Source organism: Dipodomys merriami, unplaced genomic scaffold (assembly GCF_024711535.1).
Source record: "Dipodomys merriami isolate MVZ:Mamm:240054 unplaced genomic scaffold, mDipMer1.0.p SCAF_323, whole genome shotgun sequence".
NCBI classification, from domain to species: domain Eukaryota; kingdom Metazoa; phylum Chordata; class Mammalia; order Rodentia; family Heteromyidae; genus Dipodomys; species Dipodomys merriami.
The window spans coordinates 810,170-817,767 of record NW_027204749.1 but is presented as its reverse complement, the minus strand read 5'-3'; the positions used below and the strand labels follow the sequence as shown (position 1 = coordinate 817,767).

The following is a 7,598-nucleotide window of genomic DNA, read 5'->3' as shown; positions in this document are numbered from 1 at the left end:
AAGTAACATGTCCAAAGTGGAAAGGGAGCAATGACAAGGCCTTCAGCCTGTCAACGGCTTATGCTGTCAAAGCCCGGATTGGAAGCAGGCCCTGGGGTTTTGAAGACCAGCTGTGGAGTTAAGCTGGGAAATGCAAGATAGAGGGGCCCTTCATGCTGCATCATCTCATAGCAGAAAGCAGAAGAGGAAGGGGCAATGAGAGAGAAAGAGCTTGAACTCACAACTTCAAGCTCTTTAATAATGAGCATGAAACCATTTGGGGATTTAAGTTTCCACTGCACATTCAAACTGCAACAGCACCTATCATGGGCCAGCAGTTTGTAGATGAAGTTGCATTGGCTACAAGATCTGGTGGATGTTGTGAATGAAGACTTACGAGTGAAATTGGTCTGTCTGTTACTCATCAGTGAGAAGTTCCTAGCTGTCACTCTTCCTTCTAATACTCTATTGAATTTAGAGATTCCCCAACTGCTTTCATCTGATTCAATAAGCAGAGCAAAGGAAAATGTGGTCAACTACCTGAGGCTGTTTACCATTGCTTTCAATTTGGGGATGAAAATGGAAGGAACTGGAAGAATGTTTTAATGGTCAGCTATTGGCTGGAAGCAGCCCCTAGAGCACATGACCTCATTTCTTGGCTTCTACAAGCAAATGCAGTCTGAAAATACTAAGTGGAGGATTCCAAAAATTAACTAACTTCTTACAGTATGTTGTTGTGATTGTTGTTTTTGCCAATCCCTTATTGTGTCTAGTTTAGAAACGAAACATTATCCTAGGTGTACACGGATAGGAAAACCATTGGTCCTTCAAGGCTCAGTTCCGTTTGTGGTTTGGGGCATCCTCTAATGGTTGTGAAATAGGATACAAGGGATTGTAACATAGCATGTCTATAGGACAACTCCAGGTAGCAGGCCTTCGATGAGACACATGTTGTAAACATAGGCAGAAAGAGGAAATGTTTGTAGACAAAGAACAAAAATGTCACCCCATTTGTAGATTTAAAAAAAAAAAAAGTAAAGCCAGGAGCCTATGGTTCAGGCCTATAATCCTAGCTACTTAGGAGACTGAGATCTGAAGATTTCAGTTCAAAGTCAGCCTGGGTAGAAAACTCAGACTCATATCTCCAATTAATCACACACACACACATACACACACACAGCTGGGAGTGGTGCTGTGGCTCAAGTGGTACTAGCCTTGAGCAAAAAAGCTCAGGGACAGTGCATGAGTTTCAGCCCAGGACTGGCACAAAAATAAATACATATACATACATACGTACATGCATACATACATGCATACATACATACATGCATGCATGCATACACGTCCTTCCATGAAGCCATGGAACAGCAACCACATCAGAATTGCTTGGTCAGGAGGTAACAGAGAACTCAGCCTGCATTAGGTTCATAGGAGGAAAATCTTCCAGCTCAATATGAAACTAACTTTGACCCCATTTTACAGTTAAAAAGAAAGAAAGAAAAAAAAAACACACCCAGAAGTCCCAATCCTTTAAAATCCTATCTTTAAATAAAACAGAATTCTAGTCTCAAAAAAAAAAAAAAAGAAAAAGAAAAAAGCTGGAAGTGGCACTGTGGCTCAAGTGGTAGAGCGCTAGCCTGGAGCTGAAGAGCTGAGGGACAGCGCTCAGGCCCAGAGTTTAGGCCCCACAACCGCCCCCCCCCCCAAAAAAAAGAACCTTGGCCATCCTGCTGGAGATACAGGGCCTAATAAAGATGCAACATAAAATACTGCTCATAGGAGTGACACAATCCAACCAACAACCCTCAGCAAAGGACACAGAATATTAAAGTTTTCTATGTTACTTAAATAACATTAACACTAAATACTAAGCTGAGGACACCCCAAATTTTAGATTCATAAAAGTTAAATATAATGAATTAAATAGCTGTGAACTTTTGCTTATACTTGTTGGTTTATCACATAGGAATTGCTATTATCCACAGTTCTGGTTTTTTTTTTTTTTTACACAATTACTTAGAATGGAAATTTGCTAATCTAAAATAACATGAACTGGGTTGTAGGGGAGGGAAAGTAAAAGAAAATTGAGGGAAGGAAGAACAAGTTTGAAAAGAAATGTACTCATTACCTTACTTATGTAACTGCCACCCCTCTGCAAATCACCTTGACAATAAAAAAGGAAAAAAAAAAGGAAGTAAAATCTGAAACACCATCTTACTGACCATACATAATTGCTCTGTGTGAGAGAACACAGAAACACATAGACCTACAAAGTCCTTGATCACCTATATAAATGTTTGGTAATAAAATTAGAGATAATTATGTTGAATTCTCTATTGGTGAAAAAAAAAATGAACTTTACGGTGATATTTGCCAAGAATGAGAATCTACTCTGCAGATTTCAGTGAGGATGTTTTAGGAAAGACAATATGAATCATTTTAAAGCAACGTTTGTATCTTACTACTGGTTTTGTCCGCATCACCTGAATGCTTTCATACTTTAAAAAACTTTAAAAGATTTAATTATTGGCAATGTGTCTATATTCACAATGCTTGAGACCGGGAGTGAAATATATTTCAGGGTGGGCATTTTTTTTCTTTTGGGATTTGGACTATCATCATAAACATAAGTGACTGAAGATCACTCCTTAAACATTAAAAAATTTCTATTTCAGGTTGGCCGCAGTTGCTGGATGGTAGGCGGTGGCCGTGGCCTGCTGGAGAATGCAAACCCCCTCATCTATGAGCGCTCTGGGGAGCGGCCCGTGACTGCAGGGGAGAAGGACGAGGAGGTTCCCGACAGAATTGACGCACCAGAGATCTTCGATCTTATTCGCTCCATCAATGACCCAGGGCATCCCCTGACCCTAGAGGAGTTGAACGTAGTAGAGCAAGTTTGGGTTCAGGTCAGAGACCCTGAGAGCACAGTGGCCTGTGGCCTTCACGCCCACCATTCTGCACTGCAGCATGGCCACCCTTATTGGTTTGTCTATCAAAGTCAAGCTTCTGCGATCCCTTCCCCAGCGTTTCAAGATGGATGTGCACATTACCCCAGGAACCCAGGCCTTGGAGCATGCAGTGAACAAACAGCTTGCAGATAAGGAGCGAGTAGCAGCTACCCTGGAGAACACCCACCTACTAGAGGTTGTGAATCAGTGTCTGTCAGATCGTTCTTAAGCTTGGCTTCTGACTCCCAGCCTGCACACTGGTCTCTACTGGCCCCAGCTGCATCCAGGGGTCATGACTTTGTTTTTTTTTTTGTTTTTTTTTGTTTTTTTTTTTTGGGTCCGGTCGTGGGGCCTGAACTCTGGGCCTGGGTGCTGTCCCTCAGCTCTTCAGCTCAAGGCAAACACTCTACCACTTGAGCCACAGCGCCACTTCCGGCTTTTTTCTTTTTACATATGTGGTGCTGAGGAATCGAACCCAGGGCCTCTGGCATGCAAGGCAAGCGCTCTACCACTGAGCCACCTTCCCAGCCCCCATGACTTTGTTTTCTTGAATCACTGACAATGAGAAATTAACATTTTGCATTTTGTAATAAACCTTTAATTTATATTCATTAAAAAATTTCTATTTCAGATTATTTTATTAGACATATTACTACCAATTATAGCTGGGAGTAGAGATGTGGCTTAAGTGGTAAACATTACCCTTGAGCAAAAGAAGTTCATAGTGTTTAGACCTTGATCTCAAGAACTGGGACTAGCACACAAAAAGAGGGCATTGTATTTTAATTATAGTTTATCAATTGTCTTGGAATATATTTTTAGGCACTCTCTCATTTTAAGTGGTGTAAAATATGCTCATTATTCTTTTGGAGAAATTGTAATTTATCAACAACAAAAAGTAGAGGAGCTGGGAAGATGGCTCAGTGTAGAGCGCTTGCCTTGCATGCATGAGGCCCTGGGCTAGATTCCTCAGCACCACATAAGCAAAAAGAAAAAAGCTGGAAGTGGCGCTGTGGCTCAAGTGGTAGAATGCTAGCCTTGAGCTGAAGAGCTGAGGGACAGCACCCAGGCCCAGAGTTCAGGCCCCACGACCAACCCCCCCCAACAAAAAAAACCCAAAAAACAAAAAAAACAGAAAGTAGAGAATATCCATGTTAGTAACATTTTAAAGTTGCAAATGCCATAAGAAGTGCACAAAAATAGGACCAACATGTTCCTATAAGGTATTTTAAGGAATGTTTATGCCTTATTAACTTCAATTTCCAAAAGGAATTTCCTAAGTCAATTATTACTTTTTAAAGAAGATTGTGGCAAATGGGTAATACTAGCTAAATCTTCAGGATATACAACATCTACAAAGCATACAACCTTGAGCAATATATATTTTCTCAAGGTTTCTTCTACAATTTTCTTAGAAGGCCAAAGGTCTCTTCAACTCTCTGAACTGCCAGGAAGTACCAACATGTTAGAGCTAGCATCAGCAAATCCACAGATGGGGCACTGAAGATAAGTATGACAGATCACATACTATAAATAATTGTGGAAAGAAGCTGAATAAATCATTGAGAATTGGATTAGGGATTGGTACCTAGACCGATACTTTCAGTTGTGATAGTTTTCCTTCTACCCTAAACCATACCCTCCTGTACCCTCTGATAACTATGCTCTGGCTTATTCCTCAGCTCAGCTCACCTTCCCTCCTGAAAGTTGGTCTAAACCTTTCAAAAGCGGCAAGTGATTGCTCCTTTCAAAAGCATCAAGTGATTGCTTCAAGAAGTAGAACAATTATTGCTTAGGGGAAGGAAAGCTAAAAACATCTTCACCTTCCTGTGCTTTTCTGCCTCTGTTCTTTAGGAGGGAGATTTCTATTTGTAGGGTACCCCTTGCTAGGCTTCATTCCTGAAACTACAGGACCAGCACACACTACTCCAATATCCCATGTAGACCTTTCTCTAAAAACAAGGTTACGTACAAACATGAGTAAACAAGCCAGAAGTGCTAAGAAGGCTAACAAACAGAAGCAGAGTAAAAATGCCTCTCAGATAAACAACACAGAACCCCAAAATAGAACTGCAATATAAGAAGATTCAAGGCACACACTTTACAATTTTACTGCAATTGTTACCATGCTCATGTTACAGCAGGGCAAAGTGAATTAAAGTCACATGGGTTAACAACAAAATCTCTAGGTCATAATAAATAATAAACATAAAGTTCCAGGGTCTCCTAGTCTGGAGAAACACCCAAATTGCTCTTGGAGCTTCAGAAGCCAGATTCTGGTGTCTAGAAGCACACAGGCTAATGGCAGCACAAGTTCATGACTCCCAAACAAATCATCAACCCCAGACTGGAGGAACACCTGCAAGGTAGAACCACCGGGTCCTGTGCCCAACTTGCAGTTAGTGCCTGACATTGGATCTGTAGCTTGAGATCCCTTACAGTTACAACTCCCAAAGTCCACTGAAGAGAGGCTGAGTGCCTGCCTTGGGGCTTTCACCTACTGAATGCAAAACTGCACTTCAGAGCACTTCCAACAGCAATGCAAAGGGCCAGGAACCACAATTTATAAATGGAAAACACCAATCATGGGTGGGGAGGCGCACATGCAGAAGGATCTACACACACACACACACACACTCTCTCTCTCTCTCTCTCTCAAAGTATCTAGGTGCAATTGAGATTATAATTCCCACAAAGTGATGAGCCATCCTTGAGGAAGTAGGCTCCTTGCAGAGCTTGGACCAATGCTTGACCCTAGGCTTGCTTAGATGCATGGGGACCTTCCTCTCCCAACTGTAAGTTGAGTTTCTTCTTGAAAAATCAGTTTGCTTCCTGAAAAATTCCAAGACCAAACAGAGAAAGGAAATGTTTGGGGAGTATTAAATGAGTTGGCATTTTAGTTCTTTGTTCTAATAATGTAATTGAGGTTATGAGATTGTTGTTTTCATTTTTTATTTTTGTTTAACACATATGTTCTGCTGAATGTAAACTATGTCTCTGTTTTGCCTTAAATTTTGGAATAACTACCCTCTCACTGTAAAGAGAGTCACAGCCACTAAATTGATTCTTGGATCATTTTCCACTGCTCAAATGTATACACTGGAATGAAACGGTATGACTGTTAGGTAGATATAAAACACAATGCTTGTGTCATTAGATTTCTCAAAATTAATCTATTAATTAATTTCCCAGAAACTACCAAATTCCATCAACAAAACAATAAGGCATTTTTGGTTGGTTGTTTCTGAATTTTGACTTTCCTTTAATGTGTTTGTTGCTATTGGTCCTGTTGCTTGAACTCAGACCTTTGGCACTGTCTGTTTGAATTTGCTGTGTTCTACTTGCCTTTTCTTCATTAATTTCTTCAGCTAACTAGTGAAACTCCTAAAGGAGTTTCTCAGAGCATGGTATATTACCTCTATTGCCCTTCAAGAAATGCTGGATTGCTGTAATCAGGGTGAATATGGGTTTGAGTAGAGGAATGAAGTTTAGGGTAGGTCTGAGTTGTGGTGACGTTTTATCACTTGCCTCAATCCAGTCTGTTTTTGTCTTGCTTTGCACACCCTACTTTGTTTTGAATTCCTACCTCTTGTCCTAAAAGTTCCACTCAGTAACTCTAGGCTATATATCTAAGGGACCTCTAACTAGTCTTCCCAGACCTTATCAATCAGCAATAAATCTACTGTCTCCCTCCCTCATATCTGAGTTTCCATGCTTCTCTCTTAAAGGTTTCTTGTGATTTTGGATGATAAAGTATGATTTGGAAAGACTGGATAGGAAACGTTCATGCCTGATATTCAGTCCTCCAGTGTATGGGATCTTCATGTCTCTTTTGTGGACCTGATCTATTCCTCATAAAAATGGAGATCATAGGGCATATTTATAAGTATAAGCTTCAAATTGAGAGTATCTATACTAATATAAAGGAAAGAATAATTTCCTTCTATAAAAGTAAATTACTGAGAGGCAAGGAGGCAAGGATCAGGTAAAAACAGGGTGCTTTGAAGACTAGCTATACAGTGCAGTTTTCATTTTTCGAGATTACATAAAATGTTTTATTTTTTATACTAGTATAAACAGAACTGACTCCCTACATTATTTTAAAATTGTTCATTGCTCACAAAGGAAAGTTCATTATTATTTTTGGAGGGAGGTCCGGTCATGGGGCCTGAACTGTGGGCCTGGGCACTGTCCCTCAGCTCTTCAGCTCAAGGCTAGCACTCTACAACTTGAGCCACAGCACCACTTCCAGCTTTTTTTTCCCCTACTTATGTTGTGCTGAGGAATCAAACCCAGGGCCTCATGCATGCAAGGCAAGCGCTCTACCAATGAGCCACTTTCCCAGCAAGTTCATTATTTTTATACATACATTATACCCTGTTAGTTCAGTGAATTCAGTTATTGACCATAATTACTTTTAATGAGTTTTGTGATTTTCTAAATAAAAGAAAATGTTAGCTTTGGGCACCAGTGGCTGTTGCCTATAATCTGAGTTTCTCAGAACATTGACTTCTGAGTACTACAGTGAAAGCCAGTCTGGACAAAGAAGTATATGAGACTTACCTCCAATTAACCATCAAAAAACCAAGTGGGAAAACTCTAGCCTTGAGTAAAAATCTCGGGGGATAACACACTATCCCAGAGTTTTAGGCCCAGGATTGCACAAATAAA

The 7,598-nt window shown here is 40.4% G+C and overlaps 1 pseudogene; it reads left to right on the top strand.

Annotated features, from left to right (window-relative positions):
* Positions 1 to 2,672: 2,672 nt before the first annotated feature.
* Positions 2,673 to 3,156, top strand: LOC138841607 (cytosolic iron-sulfur assembly component 2B pseudogene; annotated as a pseudogene).
* Positions 3,157 to 7,598: the final 4,442 nt, after the last annotated feature.